The sequence below is a fragment of the Mastigoproctus giganteus genome, chromosome 14 (assembly GCF_048544385.1).
Source record: "Mastigoproctus giganteus isolate SK-2022 chromosome 14, ASM4854438v1, whole genome shotgun sequence".
Classification (NCBI taxonomy): domain Eukaryota; kingdom Metazoa; phylum Arthropoda; class Arachnida; order Uropygi; family Thelyphonidae; genus Mastigoproctus; species Mastigoproctus giganteus.
The window spans coordinates 119,621,946-119,644,691 of record NC_143588.1 but is presented as its reverse complement, the minus strand read 5'-3'; positions in this window follow the sequence as shown (position 1 = coordinate 119,644,691).

The window sequence follows — 22,746 nt, the reverse complement described above, 5'->3', positions numbered from 1 at the left end:
TACTCTCTCACCTCTGTTACAACCTGATGGTTCTACTGCATCCTCAGATAAAAATAGGGCCAACCTAATAGAATCCCATTTTTCTTTTAACTCTTGCATATATGGTGTTGGTAAATCACTTCCTGCCACATGCCCAATTTGATAGAAGGATGTTAGAATTCTGAATGAGTTTGATGTGAATTAAGCTTCAGGCCCTGATGGCATTTCTCCACTTGTTCTCAAAACCTGTGTTCCTGTTCTGCATCAGCTTTTCATGCTTTCTTATTCAACTGGTGCTTTTCCTTCTGCTTGCTCATACTCGGCCAATTTCTACCCTAAAAAGGGTGACAAACTTCTCCCTCCCATTGCATTCACCTCTGCTATTTTGAGACTATTGATTGAGAGTATAAATTCATTTAGTATTGATCCACTAGTGATATATTGGTTCATGGACATATTCAATGAAAAAGAAGTCCAAAAGAGTCCACTGCTTCATACTTATCTTCAATGTCACTCAGATTTCTGAACAAGATCAGATATCTCCAGTTTTATTTTCACTCTTGGCATTACTTTTTTTTCTAAACTACTCACTCTACATTAATCAGAAAACTTAAAATTTAAAATTTCATTCATACATTAAGAACCTACAGATAAAAGAACCACTGAGTAGTAAGGTGTATTGTTATCATGCGGCACAAGAGGTTTCTCCCATCTCTGCATTGCTTTCTTTGTGGGGGTACCAGTTTGCTGGGAATGCCAGAGGTTTAAAAGTGTGTGGGTATTGTACCTGTGTAATGTTGTGTACCGTTGTTCATCTGGTCATTTAGCTGTGGACCCCTGCTGGAGCCCAGCATTGCCCCACCTTTGCCCCTGGAAGCAGACCAGGAACCCAGCAGCTTAAGTTACTCTGGCAGGTCCTGCAGCGTAATTTCCTGAGATTTCGGCAGCTAGGGCCTTAAAAAAAAAAAAACAAACACCTTATGTACACATATAAGAACAGGGCATAATCCTTATGGGTTTTGATAATTAACTATATAGTATCGGTGTAAATACACCATAGTTAACCCATAAACTTGAACTACGTATGTAGAGTACAGGGCTTCGTTTTAATTGTATCTCATATTGTGGCTGCCTTCACAACGAGATTGTGAAGATTATCTCATTGTGAAGGAAGCCACAATATGAGATACAATTAAAACAATGCCCTCTACGCTACATACATAGTTCAAGTTTATGGGTTAACTATGGTGTATTTACACCGATACTATATAGTTAATTATCAAAACCCATAAGGATTATGCCCTGTGCATTTCATTTTCAAAATACATTATCACCACACCCTTTTGGCATCTCTCTTTGGCATATTGTGGATATAACTTCGCAACTGTGATGGCTTGTTGTATTACCTGGGTACCTGCCCGCCCACTGATGATAGGCCAATAGCCTTGAAACGGTTGCCGGGGGGAGCCTGATAATCACAGAGTTTCCGAGAATGGGTAACAACAGTCTTCTCTACTGGGGAAGCGTTACCTATTGGAGGAATTTATGAGTTTTTGAGTGGTGTGAGTTGAAGAGTTACTGTCCCTTTCATTCTTTGACGATGTTTCTTTTCCTCTTCCACTCCTACTATTACTTTCCCTCTACCTTTTTGCTTTTCTAAGTCTAATAGGGACAAATGGTTTGAATTTTATAATTCATTTGTTTGGTCTACTAGATCTGGTCCAATGGGTTTTTTCACATTAAATTCACGCATAGCTTCGAAACGATCGTCTGGGTGGTGGTACCGCTGAAAATAAATAACAGTAGTCTTCTCTACTAGAGAAGCATTATTTATTTGAAGTAATGCAATAGTAGCTATCTCGTTGTGAAGGCAGCCACAATATGAGATACAATTAAAATCAAATACAACAAAAAATCAATTTTGCTTGAATGGTCATTAGACTCAGGGGCACTCGCTTCTGAATCTGATTTTCCATCATATTAATAGCTTTTCCATCTTCAATATAGCACCTGAACACTGTTTTGTGATCACTGTTGATCTTAAATGCATTGATCCTTTGACATGTTCTTTTATACATGCACTGCACTTTAAAGCAGTATTCACCCAGGCCTTATTAATGTTTAAGATGGTGTGATAAATATTGTAAGATTTCCAAAAGTCTTCTTAAAATAAAGTTTTTCTTACTGTCTACTGCAAACAATGACTAAGCAAATGGTGCGTGTAAATAGTATGCTTTTAAATTCAAAATAACACCCTGATCCACAGGTTGGATGAGTGAAGTCGTGTTTGGTGGTAGAAATATGACTCACTTTTGAACAGAAATCATCTAGATGCATAGGATGTCCACAGCATTTAAACCAATCCTCAAAGAAAGATATTGTTATCCATGCTCTCTGGTTCGATCAGGAAATGCATGGGTAGGGTGGCTTTATTGGTGCCCTTAAATACACGAGGATTTCCAGAATAGTACACAAGCAGTGATTTTAATCTGCAATCTCCAACTGCATCAGCCTCAAGCAAGAGCATGGCCCTATCTTTTAAAGCCTTGAAACCACCTGGCAATGTCTTTTCCTCTTTGGCAATGTATGTTCGACCCGGTATTTTTTTCCAATGCGGAGCAATATCGTCAATGTTAAAAATTTGCTGCGTTGAACAGCCACCTTCATCAATAATTTTTTCCAACACATCACAAAATTTCTCTGCAGTCGCAGAATCGGCAGTGGCGACTTCACCGCATACTTTAATGTTGTGAAAACCAGCACGATGCTTGAATCTATGAAACCACCCATCGCCTGTCATGAACATGGCTTGGGGTTCGGCCATACTTATCCTTAATATTTTCATAAATACTTCTTGCTTTTGCTTGAATGGTCATTAGATTCAGGGGCACTCACTTCTGAATCTGATTTTCCATCATATTAATAGCTTTTCCATCTTCAATATAGCACCTGAACACTGTTTTGTGATCACTGTTGATCTTAAATGCATTGATCCTTTGACATGTTCTTTTATAAGTGCACTATACTTTAAAACAGTATTCACTGTATTCAGTGATGAAGCAGCGAGACCTAATTCCTTTGCACTAGATGACAAACTTTGTCCTGTTTTGTAATTACAAAAAAAAAAAAAAAAAAAAAAAAAACTGTGTTATTGGGTTCACATTACGATATTTTCACAATACAGTACCTGCATTTATCCCTACAGATGCAAAATACATTTCCACATTTTTTTTCAGTTTGCACCAGCCAGCAAAAATTTAAGTAGAGTCGAATTCCCATAAGTCAGAGAGTTCCTGTATATTAAGGGAGGCAGCAAAGGAAGTAAGCAAGCAAGCCTTTAGCGATAACTCAGAGGATCTTTGGATTCAGAGGAGGTCACCACGGACTGGAGATGGGGATATATTTGCACAATTCACAAAGGGGATCAAAGGGTGACACGAGTAATTACAGACCTGTTAGTTTAACTTGCGTTCTGGGGAAAATAACAGTCACTGGTTAAAGAGGTAATACAGGATCACCTAGACAAGACTGCAGTTATACTTCAGACACAGCATGGGTTTGTTAAGGGGGAAATCTTGTCTGACTAATTTGGTTGGATAGTATGATGTGGTCACAAAGGAATGGGATGCAAAATATAATTTTGATATCATATACTTGAATTTCAGGAAACCTTTTGATACTGTTGCACATGGAACTGCTGTACAAACTGGAGCAGTGTTGTTTTAATGGAAGGTTACAGATATGGATAAAGGGACGGTTGAGTGGGAGAAGACAGAAAGTGTGGTAATCAATGGACTCTGTTCTTCATGGACTAATTTTATTAGTGGAGTCCACCAGGGTTCGGTGTTGGGCCCATTGTTGTTTTATATATTTATTCATGATAATGATGAAGGCATATCAGGCTTGATGTACAAGTTTGCAGATGATACAAAGGTTGGCAGGGTGGTTAATAACAGTAAGGATGGTATGCTACTGCAATAGGATGTAGAAATTTTTAGGCAGATGGGCTGAGAAATGGCAACTGAAGTTTAACATTGACAAATGCAAAGTATTTATTAGTAATCCCAGAGTAATAAACCAAATGCACATCTATTTTGCAATACCACATTCTCATGGGGTATTGCAAATTCATTTAGGAAGGATATAGAGCTGCTGTAACGAGCACAGAGAAGGGCAACGGGATTGGCAAGGGAAACAAAGGGGTGCTCTTACCACGGCTTCAGTTCTGCAAATTGCAGCATCTGGAGACTAGGCACCTGCGAGGTGATCTGATCAAGATGTTTAAGGCTTTGAATGCATTGAGCAAGCTTAATGCTGATGGTATTCTTCCTCTTGCTTAGACTATGCATATGAAAGGGGCATAAATTAAAACTGAGTAAGGACAGTTGCAGAATAGATGTGCAGATGTTTGCTGTTAGCCAGATGTTGATTATTGGAGCAAACTACTAACAGCTGTCATGAAAGTTGACAACTTAAATAAATTCAAGGAAGAACTAGACAAACTACTGGAGGGAATGGATAGGTGAAATGGGTAGGGTTTTTTTTTCTTTTGGCTGATGCTGTATAAGCTCGCTTTTTTTTTTTTGCATCAGTTGCCACTACTACTACTAATAATAATAATCTGGGGAATATTGTACTCACATTTGGGTGGTGACCACAAAACTACTCACAAACTTGTAGACTCCATTCAAAAGAGGGATCAGATTAAAAAATGTTTTGTCTTCCACAAAATCTCTTCACTCTTCTATCTCATAGACATCTAGTTTCTACATCATTTCTTTTCTATAAAGATTCTAGTGCCACTGTTCTTCTGAATTGGAATACATAATTCTTCTATTCTCTTCTAAACCAGTCCAAATACATGCCACTACAGAGTAAGCATCTAGTCACTGTCAAACTCCAAACTCACAGAACCAACTTTTCCTCTTCCTCATTAATACTCTCTAATTCTATTCTCTGGAATAACCTTCCTTCATTTCTTAAAAATTACCATCTACAGAAATTCAAGTGTCAACAAATATCTTCTGTCTTCACAGCTTTCAACCCATGCACTGTACTAAGTACTATAGGTTCTAATGTTGGGAGCTTTCATTTAAAAAAAAAAAAAAAAAAAAAACAACTTTGTTCAGAAATAAATATAAATTAGTAAGCCTGTAAAATGTCATATCACCATATGTGTTATGACAAGGAGCACTGTCACTGCAGGGTTAAGTTGTAGGAAACAGTAGTTATAAATGGCCATTGCTTATCACAAATAAATATTAGAAGTTGGGTCCTACACGATTTATTGCCAGGCCCCTGTACTATTGTTTCTAATATCTATTGACCATCCATTGCTAGTATGACAATGGAAGGTTAAAAGCCATTAGAAAAATATTAAAGCTCTACAGCAAGGTTAGATAGACACCCTCTGCCAGACATCAATCACTGCTGTTTGTCAGACGGAACTTTTCTGCTGTTTTTTTCTAGTATTTTTTTAAAATTTGTAAATTAAATCAAATCCTCCAGTGTACCTTTACCACCAATAAAGTTATACAGCATTTTCTGTTTTCATTTCAATACATTATGAAGTATGAAACAATTTTTTTTCCAGCATTTAATAGAGATGCCAGGTGAGTAGAAGCATCTGTCTTCTACGCAATTCCCGTTCCTACACGGTGTCTGGGAGACAACGGTGACAGGTGTTTAAATCTTGCTACGGAGCTTTGATTTTGCTAGCTAAAAACACAAACAGCTGACAAAAGTACAGATATTCACATTGGATCAGCCAGATGCCATGCAATCATTTGCATTTCAATCTGGGAGATCAGTGACCTTATGATAAAATTATGAAAAAAATATGATAAAAACTTTATTATTGTTATTTTATTTTTTTAAATTGGGAAATCATATTTAATAGATCACCATTTTCAATTCAGTAAAAAGCTAAAAATTATTTTTTTATAATTAAAACTAAAGGGGATATCACACAGATGCCACACAAGTGTCTTTGTTAAATGGAGGGCATGAGTGACAAGGTTAATGTCTAAGTTTGCTAATCATACAAAGGTGAGGATGGTCACAGTCACACCTTGGTGCATACAGGTTAGAAACACCATTTTACAAAGTTCGTTCACAGAGATCTGTTGGAAAGGGTGCAAAGAAGAGCAGCAAGGCTAGTTGAATACACAAAAGGGTATTCTTTCAGAGAATTTCATAATTAACAGCAGCTGCATGGTGATTTAAAGTCTTAAAAACTTAAATTATGAAGTGTTTGCGCTTTAAAAGTTTTCAGTAAACTAAATGCTGACGGAACCTTCACTCTTTCTCAGGTGACATACACAAGAGGGGGCCAACTTTAAATTGTATAAGAATTGTTGCATAATAGATCTGCAGAATGAGAAGGATACTTCGTAGTAGTTCATGTAATGTCCTCAAGGACATTAAATTGGATAGTTTAAAGAGGAGTAAAGCATTTTAATTAATTTATTGGTATGAAAAGGACAATTGGTATAAGACCCTAAATAGTCCAAATAATTAAATAAAATTGGGTACATTTCAAATTTTAATGTTAAAATCCATTTTTGGGCCTGGATTTTTTTGGGTTTGGGAGTTTATAACTTGACCACAACAGACTGAACTGCACCACACCACAGGGTAGACCAAACTGTATAACACTAAGAAACAATCAATTTTAGTTTTGGGACTCTGTGAGGTGTAATTATATACCAATTGTCCTTTTTGTATTTGGCGCATTATAGCCTTAGTTGCTAATGCGCCAATAAAATCCAAACCAAACCAAACCTTTTCGTATCAATAAACTAATTAAAATATTTCACTCCTTCATTAAACTTTCTTACTTAAATGTGCAAAAATCAGACTTTGACAAAACATAAATTTACATTATGTAGCTTATACAAATTATTAGAGGAGATGAATGGCCATTATGAAAATTATAATTGGCACTGAATACATAAGAGGAGGTGTGGGCAGGGTGCCACATAAAGGTCAGATGAGTTAGTATGCTACAAAAGAGGTCGCCATAGCCTAGTGGTCAGGCACGGGGGTGCATAGGTACACGTGCCTTGAGTGATCGGGGTTCAAGCCCGTGACTGCTGAATACGGTGCTGTTTCTTGTAGTCTGTGTATCTTGTAAACTCCTCTGATCGTTTGGTCGTCCCGGAGTATAAACAGAAAATTTATTTTTATTTAAAAGCCGAATGGTTAGGAACTGCTGCCATACACAACAAATTGTAGTAGTGGGGATTTCATTATCATCTGGGCTCAAATGCCCTCATGGGTAGCACAGTTGGTAGAACCATCATCCTTCACACCATTGATTAAAAAGAGTCAAGTTCGAATTCCGTGAATGGCGTGAGGTATTTTTATGGGCCTTTTCCTCAACTGGCTGAGTTAGTTGGTCCCAGGCGAGACTAGCATAGTATGCCTTTTCCCTCCTGGAAACTCCGGTTTTTCATCCAGCAAACAAGAAAATCAACCAGAGAAACACGCAATTTACAGACAATATATATACGGCGCAATATAGCCTAAGTTGCTGATGCGCCTAAAATCCTACATCAGGTAGAATTTAGAAACACAATTTTATTGCTTCCCGATAACCTTGGGACCCAGTTCAGATCGTTATATTGTATACCTTTAAACAGACGATGCCTTCATCGTTCTGCCCAATTTTAAGTTTTCGTGAAAATTCGAAATGAGATCAGGCCACTTCCACAAAAAATGCAATTCATTGATAACAGCAACGGTAGTATTTAGGTTGGCATAGGGTTAAAAAAAAAAACTGACTTGAACAGTGATTATTCGTAAACACCTGTAGTCACCTTAGGACTTCATCAGGATATAAAAACAAAAAATCAACTTAAAGTAAATTCTTTTTTCATTAAATTCATATGTTGTGATCGCATTATTCACATATCATGCAAGGCGAGGCACAACTGACCGGGTGCACGTGACTAACGCCAGCTCTATGATAAACATTGCCAAACTAAGTTTCTTTCTTTTTTTTTTTTTTTTTTTTTGCTTTTTAATATATATTCCACATTTAAATTATTATATTTATCTACATAGATATGAAGAAAAGAAAATTATATGAAGTTATTGGGATTTAAAAAACAAGGAGTAAAAGGGGGGGGGGAAGAAATGAAACTAATTCATGAAAAATTTTAGATCAAGAAGTTTACAATACAATTATGTCAAATTTAATAAAACCAATATATTATCTTTATAGTATAAGTTATACTTGCTTCGGTTGCTGCACTTTTCGGTAATGAGCAATTGCAAGCACGTCTTACCGGATGCACTCTTGTCTCTGTGACAAGGTGCAGCGGTACCAAAAAAGAAAAAGTACAGAGATAGCGCCATCTGGAAATACAGGAACATCATTTTATTTAAAGTAACGGATAAAGAAATGGTTATTGCTGAAGTTTTGCCATATTGTGCTTTTCAAGTTATAATTGTTACTACGTTTTAAGATGAACATGCTGGTTAGATAGTGAGAGAACATACTTCCACTCATGCGCCAGAATATTATGCCACACCTGCCTCCAGGAGTGGCGTATTCCACAGGACCTAGGAGTGACGTCACAGACCGTCTTATGTTATTATTATTATTAATAAATATATTATTAATATTAGCCATAGGAAGCCTGAGGCTTATGCTGCACCAGCCAAAAAAAAAAAAATTCCCTAGTAACCCCCTGTGTGCGTGTGTGTGAGAGAGAGAGAGAGACAGAGACAGAAGTAGATGGCATCACCAAGAAAGAGAATAATGATGATATCCAGCTCAGGACCCTCGGTTTGCCAAACCCATACTCACCAGATGTGAGCCCCCGGGGTATTAGTAACGGAATGGATAGTTCCACATAGTACGAACACGGTGCAATGGGGAAAGGGAAGGACCCGATGGAGTTTGAAGGTGGAATGATTTGGTTCTAGGAAGGTGAGGCCAGCATCTCAGCAACCGCAGGCATAGTCAGCTATTCGAGGATCGCTGTAGTGAGGGTATGGGGGGAAGGTATCGAAGAGGGACACACAGCCACTGAACATCCGGGACGAGGTGCCTACCACTGGTTGGCAATCGAGGGCAACGGCGGCTCACGATCCCTCAATTAACAGCCATGCTGTTAATTGAGAAACGTTTCCGAGCGCATTTAAAAACGTTTCTCTGTTAACATGCTGTTAACAGAGAAACGTTTCCGAGCGCATTATCAAGCGCTCGGAAAACGAGCGCTTGATAATGCGCTCGGAAACGTTTAGGCCTATTCGCAAGTAGCAAATGATGCAAGAAAGCAAGCCTATACAGTATCAGCCAAAAACAAAAACAAAAAAAAAAAACCTTCCGATTTCATCCCATCCGGTCACTCCAAATCTTTGTCTAGTTCAGCCTTAAATTTATTTAAGCTATAAACTTCCACAACAATAGATGTAAGTCTGTTCCAGCAATTAACAACCCGTTGGCTAAAGGCAAATTTCCGCACATATATTCTACAACTGTCTTTCCTTAATTTGAATCTACACCCCCCCCCCCAGGTTCTTAGTCTGAGCAACCGGAATTATCCCGTCAGCATTGAGCCTGCTCAAACCATTCAAGGCCTTATACACCTCGATTAGATCACCTCGCAGGTGCCTATTTTCCAGATGCTGCAACTTGTTGGAGCATCTGGAGAATAGGCAATATGCTATTGCAACAGGTTGCAGTAACATATTGTCTTTAGTGTCAATAACAACCCTGCCAACCTTTGTATCATCTTCAAACTTGGACATTAATAAATAAATAAGATCTTTATTGTAAAGTTCATCGGTACACGCAGGTACCACGACCCTACAATACCCTTCACGGCATCATGCCAGAGGTTAGCAAGGAAGAGATAAACTCGCCGGAATTATAAAGATTAAATTACAGGCAGATTAGGTATATATATATAAAGTTCTTATAGCAGATAATATTGATTTGGAAGGAAAACTAATACTAAATAACGAAAATAATACAAATTGTCATAACAAAATATAGTTTCATTGAGTCCAGTTTTCTGTGAATTTCTTGCCCAGCCAGAACGATCTGAGATCAGTTGGTAGTTGTGGAGACCCTGTGCAGATCTAGGATGAGCTGTCTATACTTTTTATCATCTATTATTTTAAACGAGTCAGCATCCAGGGATTGAACCAAATGGAGCTTCTGATAAGGGAGGAACCGACCTTTAAAATGTAGCCTCGAGGGAAGAGCAAGAAGCTTGGGAGTGGAGTGGAGAGCTGGTTGGGGAATCCGCCAGCACATGGTGTCCCAAACGTTGAGCGCTGAGACTCTCCCTGCAATCATTTTTACAGTGAAGATGAGTCTTCTCTCATGCATTAATTCTGAAAACCTGGTTAAATTATGACATCGGTGTTGTGTGTTTTTGCTGTGGTGAGAGATGACACTTCCAGTTCGTCTACGTCAGGAGACAGTATTCTGTGGCTTTTAATGGTTTAATTGTGGTGTCTGCAGAGCCCAACGACTCTGCTCCATAGAGTACACCTCCGAAAATCATCATTCTCATGTACATTTTTATCAGGTTGTGTTTTGAATGTATAGCAAGTGCTGCTTAGCAACCCGCCGTTTCCTGTTGAATTTAGCACAGAGTTATTCAATATGATGATGGAATCGTAATTTTCTGTTGAAGATCACGCCCAGATCTCTCTGCTTTTCGAAGCAAGGATCAGAACACCGTCAATCGCAGGCTGAATTATGTTTGGTGTAGGCTTAAGTGAGAATACCATGATGGCAGATTTCTCAGGGTTCACTTGCAGGTCAAATTTCTTGAGGTACTGCTGTAGTTCTGATAAGGTGTTGTTGATGGTTACTGAGATGTTTTTTGCTTCACCAGTGGATTTTATTTTTGTTAAGATCTTTAAATCATCTGCATATGATATCATATCTGTTCTATTGTGTATTAGCGGGTAGATGATAGCTGTGAAAAGAATTACAGACAGGACTGCTCTGTGTAGAATGCCTGCTTGTATTTTTCTAGCATACCTTTGCTTCCCTATGGAAATTTGGATGGTTCTATTCTGAAGAAGAGATGCCAGAAACTTCAATACTTGGCCTGTAATGTGATAGTAATTTCGAAGGAGTTTAAGCAAGGCGCCTGATATACATTGATTGATATCATTCATAAATGCACAAAACAACAATAGACCCAGCACCGAACCCTGGGGGAGTCCGCCAATAACATTGGTTCACGTAGAGCAGTGTCCATTTATTAACGCTCTCTGCCATCTCCCACTCAACCATCCCTTTATCCATTGCAGAAATTTGCCCTTAATACCATACAGCTCCAATTTGTACAGCAGTCTTCTATGTGCAACGGTATCAAAAGCGTTCCTGAAATCCAAGAATATGGCATCAAAATTATTTTTAGCATCCAGTTCCTTTGTGACCACATCGTAGTATCCAATCAAATCGGTCAGACAAGACTTCCCCTTAACAAACCCATGCTGTGTCTGAACTATTGCTGCTGTTTTATCTAGGTGATCTCGTATCACTTATTTAACCAGTAACTCCATTAATTTCTCCAGAACAGAAGTTAACTAACAGTTCTATAATCACTTGTGTTCCCCTTTGAACCCTCGTTGTGAATGGGGATACATTTGCACATCTCCAGTCCATGAGGACCTCCCCTGACTCTAAGGATGTTGTCATAATTATGGCTAATAGTTTGCTCACTTCCTTTGCTGCCTCCTTTAATATAACTGGATAGATCCCATCCACCTCAGGTGCTTTTCTTATATTCATCTTCAACAATTTCTCCACCACTTTGCTTCCAGTTATTACAAAATCACTTAGCTCCCTGTTAGAGTTTGATAAACCTCTGGCATTCCCCTCCTTGAATAACTCCTCATTTGTGAATGTAGATGCAAAATACTCATTCAGTTTATCAGCTACCTGAGCATGATCATCAATAATCGAACCATCTATGTTAAGTAGACCAATCTGATTCATCCCCTTCCTTCTAGAGTTTACATAAGTAAAGAACTCTTTGTTGTTTTTCTTTGCGTTCTTTGCCAAAGACTTCTCGTAATCTGCCTTCGCCTGCCTAACCTCCTTTGGGACTTGATCACAGACTAGCTTATATCTGCCATAGGCTACTGTGTCGCCTGATAATTTATATGCTTCCCATGCATTTTTCTTCTCTGCCACGAGCCTCATTAATTCATCCGACATCCATTTAGACCTGAACATTAAACCGTATTTCTTAGTTGGTATGAAAAGCCTAGTAGCCTTCAACATTAAGTCCCTGAAGACTTCCCGTTTAGAATTCACCGATAGTAACATCATCAGTTAATCCCACTGTATAGAATTTAAAAAATTGTCTGAGACCCCTGTAGTCACCTGTATGAAAGCAATAACCCTTCCCTTTACCCGTGATGTTAGACGCCTCCGTAGCCAGGTGGGCAGCAGCAGCAGTACGTAGCACACGCTTCTTAATTTAGCCCGTGACCACCAAATACGGAAGATGCGGAAAGGTCAGGGAATGACCACCGCATATCCCCGGAGCAATATGGCCTTAGTTGCTAATGCTCCTAAAAACCAAATAACAAACAAACCTTGATGGTAGTTACATCTTTAAGTGAATCCCACATTAGTACACTGTGATCATTAGTACACTGTGATCATTAGTACACTGTGATCACCTCAAGGACAGGAGCACCTGCTAATTTCTGAAGAACAATATTATAAATCATTAACGGAGTATGCACAGAATCTCTTTTCTAGGCGCAGGACTCTACAACCAACTCAAGCCAGGGATAGAAACCTGTAAAGGACTTACTCAAACTTGAAGTACAAAATCTGTACTTGACTGTTTTACCAGCATCGACTTGCTAACCCTGGAACATCCAAAGTAGGATTACCTGCTAACTTTTCATATGGTTTTGTAGGCTCCAGTGGTCTTGACCACTCCACTGCAAAATATAAGTCACACTCAGCACTCTCGCTGAGTAGTTTTTCTACCCTTCTGGAGTTATCCCCTCCCCCTTTTCTCCTGGTGGGGCATATGCTCCACTGTCAATTTACGGGATGCCCTTACCTACATCCCCTTACTCTTACTTTCACCCCCCATCTTCTTCCGTACACCCTGTACTGCCGCACTCTACCTTATTATTTTTTTATTTTTATTATTTATTTATTTTTTTATTTATTTATTTTTTATTTTTTTTATTTTTTTTTTTAATTTTATTATTATTATTTTTTTTTATTATTTATTTTTATTTATTTTTATTTTTTTATTTTTTTATTTTATTTATTTATTATTATTTTTTTTTATTTATTTTATTTTTTTTTTAATTTTATTATTATTATTTTTTTTTTATTATTTATTTTTATTTATTTTTATTTTTTTATTTTTTTATTTTATTTATTTATTATTATTTTTTTTTATTTATTTTATTTTTTTTTTATTATTTATTTATTATTATTTTTTTTTATTTATTTTATTATTATTTTTATTATCATCGGTTTTTTTTATTTATTTATTTATTTGTTATTATTATTTTTTTTTATTTTTATTTTTTATTTTATTTTTTTATTTATTTTTTATTTTATTTTATTTTTATTTTTTTTGTTTATTATTATTATTTTATTTTTTTTATTATTTTTTTTATTTTTATTTTTTTTTTAATTTTTTTTATTATTATTATTTTTTTTTATTATTATTATTTTTTTTTATTATTATTATTATTTTTTTTTTTAATTGGTCTCCGTTCAGGAAGCTCAGGCGACCCTGACGGAGACCTGCCAGAGAATAATGGGCAGCCTGGCTACCTCCTAGTGGTGTGTGCGGGCAACGTGGGGTTCCACCAGGGGCCCTGCGGCCAAATGCCAGGACACACAACAGAACCCAACACAAAACTACACACTCAACACACTACACTTTTTCTGGCATTTACAGTGTTCTGTATTTCTTCACAGTGTACATATGGCGCAGATGTGGGAAACCACAGGTGGCGCCCGACCCTAACACTATGCACACTATGCACACTATGTGATCACTGTCACCTAGTGGTTCCTTTATCAGCAAATTCTTAATGTATGAATAATCGCTGGTGATAATCAGATCTCTGGTGTTCCCTCTAACACGTTGCTGTAGAAAACAATCCTCCAATAAATCCACAAAAGTCTTGTTAGTGTGCGAGTGACAAACCCTCAAGTTCCAGTCAACATCTGGAAAATTAAAATCCCCCATTATAAGACATTCAGAATTACCGGCCCATTCTATTTCTCTGCACAATTGCTCATTGTACTCATCAGATTCAATAGGACTAAACATACTCCTAATCTCATATTCCCTTTCCTAATGTTTATGTCACACCAAACAGACTCAACATTGCATTTTCTTCCAACATCAACTGGACGCACTTCCTTAGACTTTATGTGTTTCTTAATTAACAACCTAATCCCCCTCCCTTCCTATAATATTTATCATTTCTGTACACATTGTTCTCCTCAAATTCCAATTCTGTACTGTTTATGTCTGTGTCTCTGATGTCCATGTCTCTGATGTCCCAACAATATCTGCCTTTGATGTCTTGATCAACACTTCATATTCATCAATTTTATTTACTATACTTCTTGCATTAGTGTACATGCAAGTATATATGCACTTGTTCTTACTCTTAGTTACCCTAACTTAGCCCATGTATTTACTTGTTGTGTGATGACTCCCAGCAGCTTTTGAACTCACTACAACTTGCTCTTTAGGCTGCTGCTCATCACAATAGAGTAAGAATAATAATTTATTCTTTAATTTTCGCCTCTGTCTGTGGCTACTTTTAATCGTTTTGTCTGTGAATCCCCCCTAAACTAGTAGTTTTCCCACCCACCTAACACTGCCTCCATAGCATCAGCAAAGATTTTTGCACCCTTTCTTTTTAAGTGTATCCTTTCCTTGTAGAAGCAGTCTCTCTTGTTAGCAAGCACAGACCACGCAGAAATAAATTCTATCCCTTGAGCCTTGCACATTCCCTCCAGGGCCGAATTGATCGACAAGGCTCTCATCATATGCTCTCTCCTATCGTGTCTGGGCAAAATTGCAGACACCTTCAAATTTAACCCTAACTTGCGACTTTTTTCCAGCATTGACCTATATTTCTTAAGTAAATCTGCAGATCTTTTGCTTTTAAGGTCATTAGTGCCAACGTGTACAATAATATCACCTTTTGTGCCCTTAAAAGATTATATCTGGCCTACAACGTCAGATGTAAAGCAGATATCATTAAAAGATATCTGCCCTACAATGTGCTCGTGTTGATCGTTTGTCATCGACGCATTCACCTGCAGTGGGCACAAGAGTGCCATTCCTGGATATTATATGTCTGGAAAGGTGTAAGGTATATTGTTGTCATGGGGCACCAAGGGTTTCCCCCATCTCCGTGTTGCTTTCTTTGTGGGTGTACAAGTTTCCCTGGAATGCCAGAGGTTTAAAAGTGTGTGGATATTGTACCTGTTGTACCTGTCGTGTACCGTTGTTCATTAGGTCATTTAGCGCTGGACCCCTGCAGGACCCCTGCTGGAGCCCAGCGTTGCCCCACTTTCGCCCCGTGGAGGCAGACCAGGATCCCAGTAGACTTAAGTTACTCTGGCAGGTCCTGCTGTGTAATTTCCTCAGACTTCAGCGGCTAGGACCTAAAAAAAAAAAAACTTATGTACCCATACACATATAAGAACATACACATATACACAACAGTGATACATAATATATACGCATCCATGCAATCGTAATTACTTTGGATGTTTGCATACAGCACGTGTGCATGCATTCATATGGCATGAGTAGCGCAGTGCGTAGGATAATTAGGTCAAGGCTGGGCGAAGATTATATTTGGGCTAGAATAAATTTAGTGTGTAAGGCGCTCGCGTCGTGTATAGATAGAGTGGGGGAGGGGAGGAAGAAGGTTGGGGGAAAAGGCAGAAGTATGGGGGACACAGAAGAGATTCCCCCAGGTGGTCAGTGAGGCATGCCCATGCCTCACCAGAAGGAAAGGTGGGGTAGCAGGGGGCGAGGCGACTGGTCGTCTCGTCCTCCTGCCAGGAAGGGGTATTAAAGGAGAGCCAGGCTAGTGCTTGGCTCAGGCCGCCAGAACAGCTGCTATTCATCCTTCATTCAGATTTTTTGTCTATCTTCATGGTTGCTTGGTAAGTCATCTTTGGTGTTATGCACCTTTTGGCTTCTAGCCATTATGTGGCTAGTGTGCATTCAGGTCCTGTCTTCTTCTGTACAAGCCTTCAGTGAACTTTGAGAAGGCAATATATTCCTGCCTCCCGTCCAGGAGGTGTTGTTCTCTATCTCTGAGCAAAAAGGTGATCCGGCTGATGAGCTGGCAGAGGAGGTCATCATAAAGCTGGCATTGACTCATGAGTTGGTGCCAGCTCTCCGGCTCTCCACAGCAGCAAGTAGGGTCATCTGTAATGCCCAGGGCTGTAAGTTTAGCCTTAAAGACACCATGTCCTGTTAGCAGGAAGGTCGCGTGGTGTCCCGTCGTGAACCACGCTGGAGCCATTGGATAGAGTTTTCCAACATTGGGGAAGAATCGTTTGGTGACTTCTTCCTTTGGGGAATTCTCCCATCTGGTTTGCCAGGTTTGCATGAGATGATTTGTAAGTCTGTTTTTCTCAGTCAAACGGTTTGTGGTAGGATCTGCGTCGAAGCCGGCGAAGGTGCAGGCTCTTCCCTTGGAGAGTTCATATAATACTCCACATTTAGTTACTTCGAGGTCTAAAGGTAGGGTTCCCGCCAGCACATGCAGCGCGTGAGTGCTAACTGTGCTGCAGGCCCGGGTTATAGCGAGCAGTATGGCTCTATGGATAGAGTCGACAATTCTGCGATTTACAGCCATGGTGACTTTGGGATACCATGCTCCGGAAGCATAGGTAGCTATCGGTAGGAAAGCGGCTTTGTAAAACAGCTTGAGAGTCTTCTTTTTCAATCCCCAGTCGCAATTTTTTGCGACTCTGGTAACAAGGGCTGTATAGCCCCGTATCTTCTTACGGATGTATTACAAGGGTGCCTGGAAGGAGAGAGTGGGGTCCAGTATTACTCCCATGTATCTAAGTTCCTTGGACAGTCGCAGTGTGATACCATCAATCTTAATCTGTGGGGGTCTAGGGCACCCTTGAGGAGAATGGAGTCCGTTTTGGTTGCAGAGATCCTAAGGAAGTGGATATTGGTCCACACTTGTAGGATTTTAAGGGCATGATTTGCCTTTCTTTCCATCTGGATTCTGCTGTTTGCCTCTGTCATCAGGATGAGGTCGTCTGCAAAGGTTGGTGAAGACGCCTCTCCAATATCGGTATTTAGGAATTCATCCAAGACGATGTTCCATAACGTGGGTCCTAAAACGGAGGTGGACAGCCTCTGTTGATTTTTCTGGTGAGTATTTTATATGGAGCATTCACCATGATGAGTCTACTTGAGAGGTAGCTTTGGATTACTCGATAGAGGTTGCCTGGAATCCCACTCCCCCGGAGCTAGACCAGGACGCTCGGCCACCAAAGGATGTCGAACGCCCCAGCGAAGTCGATAGAGATAGCCAGGAAGTATTTGTTTTCTGGAAAACAGTTGCCTGGTTTAGGAAATCAAGGTTCCAGCTCCACCTTGCCAATGGACAGGTGCATATTCGACAGTAAGCAAGTGAACCGCTGCAACCGGACTGCAAGATTTTGACAAAAACAAGCAGATGGTATCATCGTTTGGGGAATGTTTTCAAGGACGTCACTGAGTCGTTTTATCCTCATTAAATACACCTTCACTGCTTCACACTACCTGGGCATTGTTTTGTACTAAAGTAAAGTGTAAAATGTGTTAGCTGTCTGACGACGCCAGAGTTTCCCTATATCCGCGTTGTATACTCTGTTTGTGTATAACAGTACTCTGTTTTGTATTAAAAAAAAACTATTATTTTTAGGCCACCCGAAAAATTAAATTCATCTGGCATGTATTGTGTATTATGTTCGTAAATTGCGTGTGTTCTATGGTCGATTTGCCTGTTTTGATGGACAAAAAACCCGTGTTAACGGGGAAAAATCTTGCTATCTGCGCCTGAGACCGACCAAATCAGCCACGGACTGAAAAAAGCCAATTAAAGTTCCTCGCGTCATCGACGGGATTCGAACCCGGGCCTTTTCCATTGGTGTGGAAAGGACGGTGACGATACCACTGTACTACATGCGCAGAGAAGTCATAGGGCTAGAGCGCCCTGTTGGGGGAGAATGCACTGTGGAAGGTGCTTCTCTGTTTTGTGGTCCCACACCAACCAGACTAGACCAGCTGCAACCGGTATTATGAGGGACTCCTACTTGCTAGTCCTCAGTGCTATCAAGATCGGGGGGCCTGCCTGGACATCACATATTCTGCATGCACTCAACCCAAAAGCACACCTGTCATGCTTACCCAATGGACACTTTTTTCTTTTACATATTTAGCGGCAGACTATAAGAACACACCGAGGACAACTCACGCTCACAGATTTGCCGTCTTACATTGTCATCATCCAGAAATAGGATGCAAGTGCCACCTAAATATACCATCTAGACAATACATCACACATTGTTTTTTATACTATTCATATACAACCACTCCTTATTTTTTTATTATCTCACTCAGCACAGTACCTAAATAGGACAGCACTCACATTTTATTATTTTTTTTTCTTGCAGGTTAAGTGGTCTCATTTGTCACCCAGCACAAAACATGCACAGTGACATACATAAATGCTTACCTGTTACAAGTTCATTTGAACTCACACACGTACACACACAGACAATACACATGGAAAACTCATGCACGTACATACATATACTTTAGGTTATAAATAACACGATACTTCTAATTCGTTTCGATAAAATCACAATGGTTCAATTTTAGCATAATTCATTTTCACCTGAAAACTCACTGAGTGGGAGACACATTCCAGCAAGCCTGTCACTTTTGGTATTATCACATTCAGGTATGTTGGTCTAGGTAGGGGGAGAGAGAGAAAGAGAGAGAGAGAGAGATGTCACAGTTCAGGTTGTGTTTACATGGTTACTTCTCTTTATCTTTAAGACTTTCTGAGAAAACTCAGAGAAGGCCATACAGTATGTCTCATCAGAGATGAGTATATGCTCATTCTACGATTTATATGACCAGTCTTGGTTATAAGCCTACATCTGTGGGGATAGTAATTGGGTCAGCCATGAAGGACATGAGCCCAATCCCCATCAGTTCCACATTTACATTATGGATCCTAGGTTAGACCCAGTTGATACAATTTTGCATTCAGGGAGCCATGACCCGTCAGCAAAACTGTGGTACACAGACTTGGGGCAAACCTGGGAGATGGTTTGGGGGGAAAAAGCTTGACCTATGGCAGGAACTTTCTAAGGCCCCTTTGTGTACAGGTCTGTGACTTTAAGTGCTTTGGTTGGTTGAACCAAAGCACTTAAAGACACAGACCTGGATTTTAGCCGCGTCAGCAACTTAGGCCACATTGCGGCGTATACAATATGTCTATAAATTTCTTGTGTTCTGTTGTCGATTTGCTGTTAGCCAGGCAAAAAAATCCTATTTACCCAGAAGGAAAATCACGCTACCCTAGGATGTTTCCTATTCCCTTTAACGATTGGAGCCTGAGTTTCTGAAAACTTACCATTGAGCAGTAGGATCTTCTTTCAAATCAGTGTCAATGTGGTTAGTATTAATATTAGTAATGGCCGCGTGGTGCAAGAAAGCCTATGGCTTATGCTGCACCAGCCAAAAAAAAAAAAAAAAAAACACGAATCGAACAATGATAAAAAAAAACTAATAATTAATAAAAGAAAAGAAAATTAAACCTATCATCGTATGCGTTTCCCTCACCCGAAGATACTATCCAGATGACCTTTGAATTTCCTCAAATTGTCAACCTATACCACCCATGAAGGTAACTTATTCCAGTAATTTATAACTCGCTGGCTAAAATAAAACTTACTGCAGTCCAATCTAAACATTTCCCCCCTTAACTTGAATTTATGTCCCCTAGTGTCATCTAGCATCATATATAATCTTGAAAATTTTGTCCTCATTCATTTTACTGATGCCTCTCAGAGCCTTAAACACCTCAATCAAATCTCCTCTAAGGTGTCTAGTTTCCAAACTCTGCAACCCACATATTCGAAGTCTTTCTTCATAAGGACGCCCTTTTGCCGATCTCACCAGGCGAGTTACCTGTCTTTGCCCCCTTTCAAGCAGCTCGATGTCTTTTTTTGAGGTGCGGTCTCCATACTTGAACAGAGTATTCCAAGTGTGGTCTAACAAAAGCCTTATATAATGGGATTATCACGTTCCTATATCTACTTGCAATATTTCGATAGATCATCGATAGGACATCATGAGCCTTCGTTGCAACCTGTTTACAATGCTCAGAGAATTTCATTCTACAGTGATCATTAACCACTCTACCAATTTTAACGTCATCTGAAAATTTAGACATTACGCCTTCTATCCCTCTGTCAATGTCGTTTATGAAAATTAAAAACAACAGTGGTCCTAATACTGATCCTTGGGGAACCCCACTTCTTACCTCAACCCAATCTGAGGAATAGCCATTTATCACAACCCTCTGCCTCTTGCCCTGAAGCCATCCTTCTATCCATCTAAGGATTTTCCCAGTGATTCCAACCTGTTCCAGCTTATAAAGCAACCGCTCATGTGGGACTGAGTCAAAAGCTTTGCTGAAATCTAAATAAACAATGTCGAAATTATTCCCTAAATCCAGCTCGTGAATGACCCTTTCGAAATAGCGAACCAGATTTGTTAAACATGATTTTCCCTTTACAAAACCATGGTGAGTATCCTGGAGAATTTCAATTCGATACAAATGATCCTGAATTCCACCCTTGATCATTGCCTCCATGATTTTCCCTACCACTGAAGTCAGACTGACAGGTTGATAATTTCCTACTTCACTTTTAGAGCCACCCTTATGTATGGGAGATACATTGGCACTTTGCAATCCACGGGAATCTCCCCAGAGTCTAGTGATGCTCGCATAATTAGCCTCAATGGTTCAATGCACTCGCTTGCCGCCTCCCTTAAGATTATGGGGTATATTCCATCAACTCCAGGAGCCTTACTGGTCTGTAGGCTCGAAAGTTTTTTCATTAAATAATCTTGCGAAATTTCAATATCATTAATTACATATTTTTTTATTTTTTACATATTTTTCAATTTCGCTCCCACAATTTCCCATTGCCACAAAAGGTTTTTCTTTTGTAAATATCGATGCAAAATAACTGTTGAGTTCATCTGCAACGGCAACTGTTGTATTTAATACTATCCCCTTTCCCTTACGTAAAGGTCTGATCTCGTTTGTCCTGCTCTTCTTAGCATTTATGTATGTGAATAATTCTTTATCCCCCCTCTTTGCTCTGTTTGCCAGCGATTTCTCATAATCTGCTTTTGCCTGCCTAACCTTTTCAGTGGCATTATTACAAATCAATGTAGCTGTTATAGGTTTCAGTACTTTTTTATTGCTCTGTAACCTTTCCATGCCACCTTTTTCTGCTGAAATAATGTGGCAACTTCACTATTCATCCAACTTGGAACCCGTCTCGTGGAGTATTTTTTTAATGGTATATATGCATTCAAGGCATCTGTGATTAATGTTTTAAAAGCGTACCACAGTTCAATTGTATTCGTTCACCGCGCGATATCTACCCAGTTAATAGAAGACATGTAGCATCTTAAAGTATCGTAATTTCCTTTTCTGAAATTAAAACCCATTCCTTTGCCTTTTACTGCTGCTACCTCTCTCTCTCTCTCTCTCTCTTTCTCTCTTCATCATCCACCGTAGAACTCCGTGATCACTTCCTGTTACTGGTTCCTCTACTGCCAGCCCTGTTATGTCATCTGATTGATGTGTGATGATGAGGTCTAGGATATTCTTTTCTCTAGTACTTTCCCTGACACGTTGATACAAATAACAGTCATCTAGTTGATTTAAAAATGTTGTTCCCCATGTCGAGTTTCCTTCCCATTTACTCCAATAAATTAGAGGCAAATTGAAATCACCCATAATAAGGCATTGACGCTTACTTGCCCATTCCATTTGCATGTAGAGGCTTTTGTCATAATCTTCACAATCACCTGGTCTGTAGATTACTCCTACTCGCATCATACCTTTGCTTTCAACTATCTCACACCATACAGATTTTATACTAGCACGTGAAACGTCTGAATCCGGGAAAGCTATCGTCGCACCCAGGCTGCTTCTGATAAGAAGCATTACCCCACCACCCCTTCTATCTACCCTATCCTTCCTAAATATATTATACAAGCCGTACTGAAACTCATCATCCCCAATTTCCGGGTGGCACCACGTCTCTGTAAGCCCTATTATGTCCGCGTTACTTGTTTTAACCAGCAGTTCGAATTCGCTCATTTTATTGACGACACTTCTAACGTTACTGTATAAACAATTAAGATTTACTGTTCTTGTATATTTAACAACCCTAACACAACCCTTGAAGTTTTTTAGGCTCTCTTCCCTGGCATTAGCTACCTTCCCACGTGAAACGTTTCTGCCCCCAGAGCATCTAGATAATACGTCCAGTTGGGGTAACAGATAAGAACTCTTAAGGTATGTGCAAGAGTTACTTTGACGAATATTTTCAGATAAACGCTTGTCAGTATTACCTACATCCCTCCCCTAACTAGCAGTTTCCCTGAACCTTTAAGGTATCCTTAATAATACTGGCAAAAACCTTTGCACCACCTT